Source organism: Falco cherrug, chromosome 10, assembly GCF_023634085.1.
Source record: "Falco cherrug isolate bFalChe1 chromosome 10, bFalChe1.pri, whole genome shotgun sequence".
Taxonomy (NCBI): Eukaryota; Metazoa; Chordata; class Aves; order Falconiformes; family Falconidae; genus Falco; species Falco cherrug.
Window position 1 is genome coordinate 28,972,133 of NC_073706.1, and position 16,030 is coordinate 28,988,162.

Sequence of the window (16,030 nt, forward strand, 5' to 3'; positions counted from 1 at the left end):
GACTGTTCTCTGTCAAAACTCCCACTGACCAGCAGACTGCTGACATAATGCTGAAGGAAGTAACACGTGTGGAACGCCAATATATAGTGGTTCAGAAAAGGGAAGAGAAAGTCTGAATTTAAAGAATGCTCATTTTACACACATTTTTTAAAATATGGGTTTTTTTAGTTATGGATTTATTTCCTTTATATAAAGCCAGTAATATTCATGTTTAATGCTACAGAAATGCTGCAGCTATTGTGCTAAGGCTTGTAAAAGATCTGGAAACAAATTTCTGTATGACTCATTACCTCTGCTCACTTGATCAATTACTTATTTTTAGCAAAGTCTGTGTAAAAAATGAAATGGCCTCTGTCTTTTTGGTTTTACCTACGCGGTGTATACTATGTTACTAGTTTCCATTGAGAACCATACCAAACATAAGTGCAATAAAGCATTGTGTGTTCAGTTATTTAAATGGAGTTTGAACACGAAAATGTAGTGTTCGATTCCATCATGCTTTAGTATTGCATTACTAGACTACCTCATGGAAATGAACGCATTCACTGCTCAGAGCAGGTCCTGCTTCATCTGAGTAAGACTGCAGAATCAGCCTCATATTGTCTTTCCTGATGGGTTTCTGCGCTAGAACTCCTGTAAACAACTAGTCTCAGAAGACAAGCCTTGGCAAGAAATCCTAATTCTACTAATTTCACAAGTGCTTGAATTACATAACCTTCTTCAGTTCCATCAGAGCTATCATATTTCTCTGTATTCACTGCTGTAGTATTTTACAGTAATGACTCAGAAGAATTAAGGTAGCCATAGTCTCATTGTATTGTCTGCAACTAATGCTATGGAGTTAAGTGACGCACTGGATTTCATGCAGTGTCTTAAATTTATCAGTTTTCAGATTATGGAGATTAAAACATCTGAAATCAGGGAAAGTTCTCTTAGTTGTGGCTTTATAAAAAGGTAAATAGTGAAAGATTTCAAATAGTAAAATCACATATATAGAAGATAAATTTCTGTCCAGGTACCCTCCATTTTAGTTGTGAAACTGAATGTCATCACTTACCAGGTTAGTCCTTTGTTATTAACGTAACAAGTAGCTTCCATTGTGAACACCCTTATATTCTATCCTGTTTCCCTCTCTCTCATCCTAGCACAGAGAATATATACTGGCATAATTTTTTAAAGCATCAGTGAATACAGAGATAATTTATTTTCAAAGGAGAGAAGGTACTAATTCCCTGCAGTCTGGCTGAATATGTTAGTTTTTCAAACCATCCTATCAATGGATGCATCTACATGAGACTTAAACTTCAGATCAGGAGTGTGCTTTTGAAGTGAATGTCCTGTTCGTTCCCCCTAGCCTTACTTTGTTTCACACAGCACAGATCAGGGAGTACAGCTAGATATCCCCGAGTGAAGCAACGCTGAAAGATGCACTCTACAGAGAATCTAATATGCTCCAACTATTAATGGACTTCCCGTTCGCAGGAGTAAACTGGAACTAGTTCAAAGCAGATTCCCTCCTTTCCCCCCCACTCACACATAACGTGGACATCTCGTATATACATATACATATAACGTAGGCTCTCAGCACCAGCTCTATGGATTGGCTCTTACTGCACAGCACTACTTGCTAATGTAAGCATGGACAATATTAGCTCAGGGCGGTGGGGAGGCTGGAGCATTTTGCATGACAGGATGTATTTCCTTCTTCCATCTCAGCTTTCCTCTTAATAAAATTTCCTTTGATGAAATTATTTTAAAAATAGATCTTTTTGTTTGCATAGGAGGAATGGATGCAAGTTAAATTCATGCATGTCAGGAACTTCAAGATTGAAACTCTAAGTTCTAGCAATCACAGGCTGGCATGTTACATGCATGCATGTACGCGCATATTATCTGCATGTACAAAGATGAATATACTGAATGTACAGTTTACATAGTACTTTTTATCATATTTAGAGTCTGCTATCATGCTTATCCTGTGACTCCAACACATTTTATCTGAAGTTTAAAAACCTATGCACTTATTTCAGAATATTTTGTGGCAAACAGCTTCATGTCTCCATTGAAGCACTGTAAAAAAATGCAAGTTCAGAAATCTCACCTAAACCAAAGAGAGAACTAAGAAATTCATGAAATGCACTTATTTAGTCTGGAGATGAATTCACTAATAAGATGAGTTTTGCTAGGCACAGCAAATAACCGACATATAAATCACTGCATTGCCCAGTTTAAGTCATGAATAGGAAATAAAAGAAATCACTTTTCATCTTAAAAGGCAAAGAAGCAGCAAACTGAATAACCACATCACCACTGGTTTAGTATTCATGGAGCAACTTACTGCACTGCCCATCTTTTACGTTTTTACCTTTCTCTCCATTACTACAGCTGTACTTCACCTGATCTAATCTTGCGCTAATCCTGAAAACTAGATCAGTACCAGAATACCAAGAACAGAACACCACACAACACAAAAGAACACAACACAACGGAACACAGTATTTTCAGTTGGAAGGGACCTACAACGATCATCTAGTCCAGCTGCCTGACCAGTTTAGGGCTGCCCAAAAGTTAAAGCATGGTATTAAAGGCATTGTCCAAATGCCTCTTAAACACTGACAGGTTTTGGGCATTGACCACCTCTCTAGGAAGCCTGTTCCAATCATATCTTCACAGAATCTTAGCCCATAGAAAATGCAGATACAAGTTTTTTATAATCTAGAGATTTGGTGATGTAGGTTAAGAAAATTGTCCCATAAGAAACCAAAACAACAGGGTTTTTTTAGTGAAACCAAGCTAAACTCAGTCCTAAGATATAGGATTTTTAATGACATAAACCATAAACATATTACTAACATTGCAGGTGTTATTTGCAATTATTTAATAACGTACTGTTTGCATGGTTTCATCTGTAACATCTTAGAATTGGCTACACTGCAACAGAAATCTCATATTAGAGGAAAACAAAAGACTGGCTAGAACCAGTAAGAGAAAATAGCCCACGTTGCTACATCTGATCAATCTGTATCTGCTATAAACGTTATTCTCAATTTTATATTATATTATGCTTATATAAATTATATTTTATATAATATATAATTTTTATAAAAGTGTATTATATTATGCTTATAAAATTTTATATTATATTATGCTTATATAATTTATATTCTATATAATATATAATTTATATAAAAGTATATTATATTATGCTTATAAAATTGAGAATAATGTTTATAGCAGATACAGATTGATCAGATGTAGCAACTTGGGATTTAAACTGAAATGTATTACTGAATAAAAAAATATTAAACGTAACAACATCATTTTGGGGCTATTGGACAGCTTCAAGGACCCCTAATGGGAAGATGCAAAAGCTATTTGGTGGCTTATATGGAATATATCTGTGTTGTTACTTTGGTGTACACCAGAGATATACATCACCACAACTGGCATTATCTGTCACCTACCTTTGCAGTTCAAGGAGAGGCTAATTGCTGCATAGGTATGTAAGAGTGGGATACTATTTCCTCTTTAAAGTGCTTTCTTCACTTTAAAGTGGTGGAAACCGCGGGAGAAACTTAAGCTATTTCCACATGTTGTGTCCTCTGCTACACAGTCTGCCTTCTTTGTGCACTCAGGCAAACTGATACAGGATGACGACAAGCTGTCATGTGGGCTAGCCTGAGCAACAGCATGCTATCCCTGCCGCTAGCACACTTGAGTGGCGGCTCAGCCCCATCAGCCTGTTTCCCTTCACTCAAGAAAAGTGACAGGGTATCATAACAGCACAAACACCTGTGACTGTGCATACTTCCAGGAGAGCAAGACTGAGAGGGCTTCAGCATCTCCCTTCCAATCTCCCACATTCTTGGCACAGCTCACAGCATCACTAAAATACTAAATATAGTGCAGACCTATAGTTTTTCTCCATCTCCTCAACTGTACTTGCCAGATTGCCTCAGTTCCTAAATACAGCAAGTGAGGTTGAAGAGGTGAGAAAAGCAGTAGTGCTGTGTGGGAAACACAAATAATAGCAGTGCTATGACAGCAGAGCAGAAAAAAGGCTCCAAACCCTACCTCCACCTGAAGCCCCATTCCATGGGATCACCCACAGCATGCAATCATTTCTATTTTTAAAGCTGTATTTTCTAACATGAGTCAGTTACCAATCTATTTCTGACCTGAACAGGAAGGACAGCGGAACAACTTTAATCACAGCTGAACCAAAATTAGAACAGAAAATGGATCAGTTCAGTCCCTTTATTTATACTAACCAACTTTAGGTGTACCTATATGAGCCAATTAGAATTAAAAAAAGAGTATCCATAAGCTCCTTCTGTAGATACCGAGTACCGCAAGCTGGTTTGAAGTGTAGTTCAAAACACAGAACTGGGTATTGGCAGGGGCCTGTTCTCTCCAAAGCTTTAGCTTAGAAAACTGGCTAATTCAGCCAGCCAAATTAAGTGACCATCTAAGGGATGGTGACGGTATGCCTGTAAGATTCACCTCTCTGTCACCTCGGTCTCTTTTTTGTTTGGTGAGTTTGTGAGGATCCAAGCACACCGAGGCCCTGACAGAGATGGGAGCTTCTAAGTACCGGTATAGCACAGGGCAGCAAGTTGAACATAGGTCAGCAATGCTCTTCTGCAGTGATGAAGGCAAACCACAAACCCGACTGCATTAGCGTGGGCATAGCTAGTATATCGGGGGAAGCTATTATTCCCCTTTGCTCAACACTTGTGTGGCCACATGCAGAATATCCTTTACTGGATTACTGTGTCCAGTTTTAGCACTCAGGACAGGAGAGGGAAAGACAAACTGGAAGGAGTCCAGAGGCAGCCTCTCCCAATGGCTAGGGGACTGCAGCACATTACATGAGCTAAGAGAACTGGGTTTGTTTAGCAAGTAAAAAATAAAAGGCTGCAAGGAACCCAAATGTGGTTTCCTACCACCTAGAGAGCAGTTACAGAGAAGACAAAAGCAGACTCTTTCCAGAGGTGCACAGGGAAAGAACAAAAGGCAATTCTGACTACGCACAAGGAAAAAAATCTTCATCATAAGAGTGTCTAAGCACTGCAGCAAGGCCCTGGAGAGGCTGTACAAACGCCATCTGTAGAGATTTTCAAAACCGAACAGGACAAGACCCTGAACCTCTGAGATTAACCATGCCTTGAGGAGGCCTGTGAACTAGATGATTTCCACATGTCCCTTCTGACTTTAATTCTACAATTCTAAAATTGAGACTCACACATCATATGTATGAATATACACGTTGAAAGCATGACATGAACTGGTTAAAAATCATTATAGTTTTTTTTAAAAAAGTCGTGCCAATGTGTGACATCAGAAGCCTTCTTCTCCATGGCAGAACAGTGATACTCTAGCTACAAAAATTACACTGAAGAAAATAAGAATAAATCCTTAGTAATAAGACTATGATGTTATTGAGGACATCTTATTATTAGATGAGCAACAAAAAAAGCTGCATGGCACTGAAAATGCAATCAAGCACCAAGATGGCAGATATGAACTCATTAAACGTATAAGCTTTGTTAAAACTGCAGAAAGACTGCTGTCTGTACAATCTGCTGCAGCCCTGCTGTTGGTTTTTCAGACTGCCTGATCTGTCTCATAATTCCTTTGGAAAACTTGTAAACAGAAAATTAGAGTAATCAAAATCTTACAGATATATTTATAAAAGTATAGAAGTATCCTGATGTAAAAGCATATAGAATCTATAGGTCAATATATAAATAGCTCTTATTTTAATACCCCAAAATAGAAAAGTAATTTTCAGCGCCAAGGCTGCCCTTAAAGCTAGTCGCATATGAGGAAAATACATCTTAAAAGGGGGAGGAAAAAATCTGTGGCTTTTCCAAGCTGTTTTGACTACTAACAGCTCAGTTTCAAGATAAATGCAGTATGCATAATATATGCAGCATGTTTAGATTTGACATTTACAGCTGCAGTTAGGTAATTTTACAGATATATGTATGGATAAGTACAGGGTTAGGCATGGATGCAGCAAACTGCTTAATATAAAGATGGAGATTTCTTGTTTAGTTGCCTAGCAATAAGATCTGACTCCTGGAAGCTAACAAATAATGATTAGAGAATGGAATAGGATTATTTAATGTATCTAATGTATCATACAAAAAGGAACACAAGGCTATTGAAGACAGGGAAATGCTAGGCCAGAAAAAATCAATTCTATCCAGTGAAATCTATTCAGGAAATATGTGATCTGAAGGAACTACAATATCTAAATTAAAGAAAGCCTCAGTCTGTTCACTCTGTCAATATTTTTCATAGTTCTTCTTTTAGCAGAAAGTCTAATTCCATCTTGGCTAATGGATCTGGCTTTCAAATTGCTGTGTTTAACTTTGCCCAGCCCACTCAATAGTGTTTGGAAGCTGGAGAGAGATTTTTAAAAATGGAAATGGATGAACATGATGACATTTCTTGGAAAACACAGTATGATACTAATGGAAAATTTGATGACATTTACTACACTGGTGGAGAGGCAAAAGTCCGCACTTGTTTTGTTATGAAGAGCTTTAAAATTGTACTGATGCCTTTTAACACATTTACAAGGTTTCATCTCTCAGTTGTTTCAATATTACGTATGTTTTTCTCTCAGTACTTCATAAGTAGATCAGGAAGGTCACAAGCCAAGGATAGGTAGCATACAAGTCCAGCATAGGTTAGAAGTACTTACTTCTTAGAGCATTACTGACATTGATCTTTTTCCATTATAATCTAAATTTAAATAGATGTCTACATTAAAAATGGGAAAACAGAGGCCACTGGATAGTATTCCAGCATAAGCGCTGTGAACTTGTAATGCACTATTCATGTATTATTTAAACTTGAAAGAAGACATGTGATTCCTCTTTCTGCTATTTCCAGTCTTTAAAACATTCTTCTTTAGCAAACCCTTTAAAACAGTACTTCCCAATATCTGCTCCTGTTGGAGTTGTCACTAACAGTATTCCGTCTGCTCAGCACAGAAACTGTCTTGAAATTTCTCTCATGTGTCCTGTTGCGCCAGCATAAAACTAGAGCGACTCCACAGATTTCCTGTGTGACGCACTTACTCGGGGTTTGTCTACACAAGGAAGTAAACATAAAGGAAAACTAGCCTCTATTCAGTGCACAGTATCAACTCTGAACTAACTCCTAGTATAAACATACTTACCACACAGAAAGCCAAGGCAGTTTTTCCCACTCAAATATGGATCAAACCACTTTGAACAAAGACAGTCCTACTAAAATTCAAAGGTACAATCGCATTCCACAATGCAGTGCTTCACAAAAATAAATCAAAGTTTCAGTATCAGAAGCAGCATGTCTTCCATCTAGTCATATATATCCTGCTTCTCGACAGAAGATTTATTTAGGGGTAGTTTTAGATACTGTACACTGCTTTGCATTTTGGCATGAAAATACCCTTTCACTGTCCATAAGGTACATTTGTACAAAATAGCCCATAACTTAGTACTTAAACAGCATGAATTCTTCCATGAAGACAATGCCTTTATTTCTTAATATTCCTTCCCCAGCTGCAGACACCGTTACACTGACTAACTACATCTTGAGTTTGTCTTGTACTGTGGCTCATTTGTCCTTGTTACAGCAGTGTGAAAAACCCTTAAATGGGACGTAAATTATATTTACTACACGAAAGGTCTTAACAAACAGGAATTTACTGATTTTTCTATGTTGTTCAGACACTATAGAGATGTAAACCACACAAATATCTAAAAAAGCAAAAAACAATAAAAAAGAAGGACATGCAAGTGAGGATTTTGACGTATGAATCGTGGTAAGTAATTCAATCAGTGTTAACTTACTGAGATGCAAATTGATTGGTTGATTCATTACAGTACTTTCTGTATAATAATAACTTACAGGTTTCTAATAATTCTAATGAAACCTATGCCCCTACCACCTACATGCTAAAAAAGCTAAGAGACAACAACAGTACTTACCTGCACACATCCCTTAGAAGACACTTGCTGTTTACAGATATCTGTCAATAAAGAATAGACGGTCTGGGATGAAAAGCATTGTGCCTAGGCCTTACTACACCTCCCTGCAATACTGAGACTGTACAAAACCATGCAGTCAATCCTCTCTACCCATCTCTCTCACAGATCCCCAGAACAATCTGGCACTAAAAAAATCCATGTGGTCAACATAAAAAATCATAATCTCACCGAAAAAAACCTGTAGAGGGAGTAGGGACACAGAGTTGGCTCTGATCTCTTGTTGATTCTCACAAGTTTATACACATTCAGTGGTATAAACAATGATTTCAGAGAGTTTCTGAAAAAGAATAAATTTGATAGAAACCTCCAAGCTGGAAGTAATTAGTTTCCTCATCTGGGGTGACGTGGTAATCTTTGCATCTATTCCGATATTGTAAGTACAGAATCCAACTTTTTTTTCCCCTGTCACAAGAAATAATAGCTTGAGCTATTAATTTCAGTCACATGCACCTGTAATTTGAGCTCTGCCCTTCATTTTTTATTTTTATCTCTTTTGACAAGTCACAAGAAATGTAGTATGTTAAGTTTGAACTCTTAATTCATTGTGAAAGTAGTAAACCGTCTGCCTCACTTTCATATTTCCACATCACTATTGGCTTAAACAATATTCAAAGATCTGCTGCCAACTACGTAGCAAAAATCATGTCTATTTTGTAAGATGAATTGAAAGGAACTGTTATTTATGAACATACTTACTTACAACACTGCCGCTTGCAAACAAATGTATGTTGCCAATGTACAAGACAATGTATCTTACTTGCTGTACTGTGACAGTAACAGGTTTCTGCATTTGACATTTTCTAATGCTTCACACTGCACAAGAAACCAAAATACTTCATGTTCTCACTCAAGATCCAGTAATCCTGCTTGCTTATGGCTACTCCAGTGTGAAGAATGTGAAAAGGAGATGCTCTGGTGAGTAATTATACACCCCCTGGATGAAGTCTGACTACTCTTTTCTATATTTTTATCTAAATTAGACATCAGCAAATAGCCAAGACACTTTCTTAGCAATCGAGTTTTATAATAAAACATATGTTAGACGTCTATGTAGCCCTAAACATTTTTCAGTCTGGCCTAATAGCAAAGGCTATCAAGCCAAATACACTATAAATTCCACTCGTGGTATCATAAGCAAAGTAGTAATGCCACTCTTTCTTCAATTAGATGTCAGTATGGTGTACACTCCTTTAGGTAGTCTTACCTTCTTCCTTTTTTACCACCCAAACTACAAACCATGCTTTCACTGTCTATTTCTAAAATTGCTTTCAAAACTTCATAATTCTAAGGCCTGCATAAAGCCTGCAACTGAATAACAAAAAAGACATTTTGATGCAAGTGTATTTGGTATACTTTTATCTACATATTTGAAGATTTACACTCCCTAAGTAACCATACTCAAAATTGAGATAAAGCAAGTGCTACACTCTCTCACTGTAAGAAAGGCATATCCAGCCCACTTTCTGTGTTTGTTGTCCTCTTAGCCAGGTACACCTCAGGCATATCCCACCTGTGAGGCAAGATGTTGTCCTTGAAGAAAATCCCTTTGAAATCTCCCTCTTAAAAAACAGTCCATGAAAGCAGAACCAATATTATACTAGTCTGATCATAATTATTTAGATTACAGTTAATTACAGCTGTTATCCGTAATAGGTTGTAACACCATACAGAGGAGATGGCATCCTATGATGCCAGATCATCAACTGACATCAAAAGGAGGCCAGCAGTGTTCTCAGTTCTTTTTTTTCCACGCAGCCCTAGTTGCATTAGTAGTCATTTTCCTTCAAGAGCTCAGTGACAGCAATTCTGAGGGGACAGAAGTGACAACTTTGTTCTTGTGGAAGAACAAATGGTTTGAAACATCAGTGCCAACCAATCCTTTTAAGATCAGCCCTAGCAAGACTGAGGATGAGACTTCTGACATCAGTTTTGTTTGTTTACTTTCCAGCAAAGTTTCTAGCTGCAAAAGCTTCTTTTGAATCCTGAGGTTCACTCATTCTGAGACCTTGCTGGTCTAGAGTATAAATACTGATGCGTTTTTTTCCCTTTTCTCTTTTTCTTGGTAGCTGGCTAAATCACAAAGAAAACAATGAATGCTTCTTGGTAATATTTACAGGGATTGAGGGCGGGGGAGATACTAAATTTCATCAGCTACAATACATAGATAATATTCTTTATATGAAATCACAGCTGAAAACATAAATATCATGGTGATGTCCTGCATATATTTTTTTCATTTTTTTTAAAGAAGCCTGAAGACTTCTTTTAGATTCTTTCTGCCTAAAACATGTAAATCAATGAAATAGCAGTTTGAATAAAGGAGCAGTAATTTACTGAATAAAGAAACAATAATTTTCCATACCAACTAGGGTGTGTTTGCTGTTCAAATATCCTTGATCTTGATGAAAACTTGTAACTTGTGAGACCCTTCTGTCCTGTAAAGATCTGTAGAAAGAGACCACTGTAAGACTGGAGTAAGTCACTGATGAGTTTAATCTATCAGCAACACAAATATCAGTTCTCCAAATGCTGTACTTGACACTGTATTTCTGCAGATCTGGGCAGTCACTGGACCTGAACCTGAATTAGAATTTCTTTTAAAAGGCTTTTTGTTCTTATTTCCATTCAGAAGTGACAATCTCCAGTAAGCAGAGTTACATTTGCTGTCCTGGTTTCACACAGGTGCTCAAGGCAGGGTAAAGAGGCTGCCCTGAACTAGGTAAGATTACGTTCAAATGTTCTGGGGATCTATTCAACTTTGATAAGAGGAGAGAAAGGACTTCAGAAGGAGCATCCAAAGCGTAGCTCCTAGAAGGCAGAGTACATGTCTGGGTGGGTTGGGTTTTTTTGCCTGTATTCTATCTTATGTTTCTATAGCAGTTACGATACAATTTGAGCAGGATGAAGCCTGTTACAGATAAAATCTGTCTTCTGTAACTCGGCTTCTACTGCTTTGCAACTTTTGCTAACATAATAAAGAAAAAGCAGTTGAAGGGGAGCGCTCTGCACCCAAAGTTCACCTCCAGTCAATTCAAATGGAGTATAACTGGTTTTGGCATCTTTCTTTGCCTTGCCTCTTCATTTTGCACTCCTGCTAGTAATTCATGGAGCGCAAAGCAACCGTCAGTCCCTTTAAGCATAGTCTTAAAGAAATTCTTTTCTGTGAGTGACCCTCTTGGCAATGCATTATCTGTAGATATAGTTGTGTGTTAAAAGAGGAAGAGTAAAACGTTCATTGATTAGAGGCAGGGAGGATAGATAATCTCCTTTCCATGATATAATCTAGCTTTGTACTAGTTCTTCTTCATCTTGGTCAACTGATGTGACTACACCTGTTGCCTACCAAACTTCATTATCTATTTCCTGGAAAATAATGCTTACAATGAAGAAAGTAATGGTGTCCACGGTCCATGCTAGGAAAATACAGAGGTTAAGGATGCCACCTGAATTTGTTGCTAAAGAAACAAACGTGCATTATATTTTTACTGTTAACGGAAGGGCACAAATATGAAAATAAAGAAGCTGTTTCTTTTGTTTATGAGGAAAATGTAAGTCAGGAAAAGACATAAAAGGCAGAACAAAAATGAAGTTTATGCTAAATAAAGCACAAATTATCTTTTTTCCAATTTTAGTCTACCCAAACACCATAGCCAACATCACTAATATTTGTGAAGGCGCAATGTACCAGTTGTTTTCCCTCTTGCAAATGTTAGTGTTACCAAAATAAGGGGGGGGGTGTTTTGGTTTGGGTTTTTTTAACATATTCTACTTGAAATTAATCCCTTACAGGTTCTGATTGCCATGAAAAGTGAAACTGGAAAACATAGCTTAGAGTACTGAAAAATGACTCACAAAATATAGCTATTGTTTCACTCCACTTTAAAGGCAGACGGCTTTAGTCCTTATTTACCTGTATGAGGTGAACTGCTTTGCTCTAAGTCCTTGGATTCTCCTCTGTGGCTTCTATGTAGGCATAAACAGGAAAAGTAATCTCAGTTATCTTCCAAAATTACCAGTTATACCATCCCATATTTCTAGTTGGACATTCTTTATTGCTCAAAATTAATATGGTTTAACTGGAGTATTTTTATTATTTACTTAGAAAGTGCTTTAATAATGTGATTTAAGACACCTGGCTGAAAGTATCCAAATTCTAATTTCAATTAATCCATAAACCTATGCATTTGGACTCATCTTCCAAAGCTTTCTCCGGCTGAACATCCTCAGCCTTGTACTCTTTCTATTTGTCACAGTGCTATCATGATTCTATATCTGTTTGGCTAAAGGACATAATGTGAGTGTATTTACAATGTGGTTCCTGGAAGCCAAGATGAACAGGGAGCTAGCTAAGAATGTATTTATTACTTAAGAAAATCAGGACCCAAAAGGAGAAGGACAAGTGTAAGGCACACCAGAAAGCTTTTACCAAGCTAACTGAGGATGGAAATAGCCATTGGCAGGAATAGTTTTGACATAATTTGTGTATTTGTGTTTTGGCTTCTCTAGGTACTTTAGCCCTTTAGAGGAGTAAGAAGCTGAGCTCTTACAAATGTTTGCTGTAGCTTGTAATCTGCAAAGGTGGACAAACCAAACTGTCTTCTTTAATCAGAACAGACTTTAAACTTAAATTACTGACTCCTATTTTTCTTAAGCTTTCCCACCAACATTATTTAGGAAACAACACTAATAAACCTGTTATTTTCTAATGGAGCTAGATGAAAATCAGAGTTAGTATATTTGAAGCAAGCATCCTGTAGCTCTGCTTTCAGCTAATTCTTGGGGAGGTGCTGCATTCAATGAACAAGTCAATCAAGTATACAATAGGGATAAAATGCTGAGTCAAATTCATCCCTAATAAAACTAACATAACGTCAGTAGCTACAAGGCTACATCCTTTAGTGTTTGTTTAGGGCCTAAACAGAGTTCCACTTGCTAAAAATGCAGTACTGAGCCTATAGAAGGAATGAAGGTTTTTGATTAGCTCACAAGTGGGTTTTATGTCACTGTCTTAAATACTTCAATCCCAGCAGGCTCAGCTCGCACCGTACCTGAACAATGCTGAAACCAGAAATTATCTAGGAACTTAATCTCTAGAAAATTTTGTAATTCAGCCCAGTATCATCTCAATCTAGGGATCCACCTATTTACATCTGAAACAAACACGTGTCTGTGGGCAGATGTGTTACTTCCGATGCAGTGTATGTGACTTCTGTTTCAGACACACAGTGTGTAAATGCCAAGCCTGGAATCCTTGCAAAATCAAAATAATTACAGTAAACCATTTATATTAACCAGAATAACTACCTAGTATGAAATTATGCTTATTCATATTCTTTTACTTTTAAAAAAACCCACAACAAAAACCAACAAAAAACCCAAAACAATCAAAACAAAACAAACAAAAACCCCAGACAGAAACCCACCTCTATTTTACTAAGGAAATCCAGGAAAAAACACCCCAGTTGGAAGTGCTTCTGATTACAGGTATTTTACAATAGGCATACATACAGCTTACCTCCCCCATGCCCCCCCCTCCTCCTTGGCCTTGCAACCCTCCATGACATACCCGCAGCTGCACCTGAGGCTGTTGCCAGGTGGCAAGGCCAATACTAGCTCAGAACTCACAAAAGAACTAAGTTTTCATTATCTTTTTTTTTTTCAGACCTCCCATTTTTACTCAGAATTGCACAACAGAGAATCCACAGAAATAGGATCATGTTACCAAACACATCTCTGAAGTCCTTTTTACCTTTTGTTAATGATTACTTGTTTCTTAAGTTCACTAAACTTGTGGAGCTGGCTAATAGGAATTAAGTCTGTGGTGCTGAAATGGGTTGTATTGCCCCAGAGAATTAAATATTTTCAATCTGCAGAACACATTTGACATTTTTATAGAATGATAGAACAGTTTGGGTGGGAAGGGACCTTTAAAGGTCATCTAGTCCAAACCCCCTGCAATGAGCAGGGACGTTTTCAACCAGACCAGGTTGCTCAGAGCCCCCTCCAACCTGACCTTGAGTATTTCCAGGGATGAGGCATCTACCATCCCTCTGGGCAACCTGTGCCAGTGTTTTACCACCCTCATCATACAAAATTTCTTCCTTGTACCTAGTCTGAATCTACCCTCTTTCAGTTTAAAACCATTACGCCCCTGCCCTATCGCTACAGCTGTGTTGAAAGAAATCTGTCGCCATCTTTCTTATAAACCCCTTTAAGCACTGAAAGGCCACAATCAGGTCTCCCCGGCATCTTCTCTTCTCCAGGCTGAACAACCCCAACTCTCTCAGCCTTTCGTCACAGCAGAGGTGCTCTGGGCCTCTGATCATTTTTGTGGCCCTCCTCTGGACCTGCTTAACTTTTACTGTATGACATAAAATCATGCCACATGAAGCCAGAAATAACTACTGGTTAATAAAAGCTACCTTCAGAGTCAGATCTAGCTTTTTTTTTGAAGATCGGAGAATATTCAGATGTTAGGGCTGATGTAGGTCACGTTCTGATAGTTCTCAGTTCTCTTCCCCTGATTCTCTTCCCGAAGTAGGTATAAGTAACGATTTGGGTACGAACGGGAGAAAGCCTCCTTCATGCAATTTTGTTAGAAAACAAACCAATTTCACCAAAATAGGGAAAAACTACATACTTTCAATGAGTAGCTGCACTTGCTTTAAATGGATTAAGGACTACAGAATGCCAATATAAAAATAATCTACAGAAATGAAAAACAATTTTAACACACTGTAATTAGACTGGATGTAATAAAGGGAACCAGAGGGCAAACCATGGAAACGCTGTTTATTGTAATCTAATGGTTTCATGTTCCTGAACCTATTTAATAATACAGGTTTGTAATAACACGCTCATATGTGCAAATAATAATCTTTGTATATTAAGGAAAGGTTTTGAACTTTTCAGACTGTTAACAAGAGAAAACAGAAGGACTTTACTGACATCCAAAAGGTCAACCTGGATTTATAACTATTAGCCCGATTTCCCTGTATTTGTGCTTCCCCTTGATGACTGAAAAACACTAAGTAGCTTTTCCTCACCCTTTTTTTAGCTTAAGTGCATCTTTGATCCCTAAATAACAGAAAATCTGGCCCTTACAGAAACCTAACAGAGTATTAATGCTGTCCTTTGTCATTAATAAAAACTGTATTAACGGCAACCATTGATAACTATTATATGTGAATATTACCTTAAATTGTAAGAAGGGACGCTATAGCTCTGCCCATGAAAAATAAGGCAACTAGCAAGTGCTATTTGTAGCTAAGTGTAGCTCACTACATCCAACAAAAGCCCTTTTCTACAAGCAACTAAAAGTATATACATGTTCTATAGGGTATTCCTAGTGTTTCCTACACACACAAACCATGACACAGCATTTTCTGCAATGGAAAAGACAATACAAGATTATGTTGATAATACCAAGCACAGCATTTTAATAATCGTAAGTAATTTCCAATCCATGCTTCTGAGTTCATCAATAATACGTTTTTATAAAGATACGAGTAATGCAATGCAGCTATAGGACACTGATGCTATTCCAACTCAATCAACTGTAATTTGTGTTCAGCTCCAGTAGGTGTTTATGAATATGACAAGTATTTCATATCCAAGATGACGGCCACAGAACCACTTAAGTAAACAGATTACAATGGAAGCAAGGCAATAAATTTTAAAACTGATACAAGGATTGTTACTTCTTAAACATTGTGCAATTAAACCACGGAACTCACTAAGACATGCTATTGGAGAGGCCTAAAAGATGTCAAAATTAGACGTGAACATAGGAAATTGAAATACTAATAACCGTAAAAATTACACATTATATACATGCTTTAAGGTAATTCAAACGAGAACAGGCAGTGGTTAGGAGAAAGAAAAGCTCTTGTCTTGGCAAATAATAAAAATGATAAATTTAAAAGCTTTCTTTATTGTTAATCTGGTGCTAAGCAATGTCAGAAACAGAACATTGCAGTACA

At 37.4% G+C, this 16,030-nt stretch overlaps 1 long non-coding RNA gene across 16 annotated transcripts in view; it reads right to left on the reverse strand.

Moving 5' to 3' along the window:
• LOC106631402 (uncharacterized) overlaps window positions 1-16,030 on the reverse strand; it is a 316,586-nt gene that overhangs the window by 295,710 nt on the left and 4,846 nt on the right. For 11 of the 16 annotated variants that reach the window (XR_008734346.1, XR_008734342.1, XR_008734347.1 and 8 more), the window contains exon 2: window positions 10,411-10,493. This is a non-coding gene — a long non-coding RNA (uncharacterized LOC106631402). Of the gene's footprint in view, window positions 1-7,988; window positions 8,030-10,410; window positions 10,494-11,958; window positions 12,012-13,614; window positions 13,742-16,030 lie in introns of those variants that run through there. The other 5 variants (XR_008734344.1, XR_008734345.1, XR_008734338.1 and 2 more) reach the window with 5 other exon arrangements.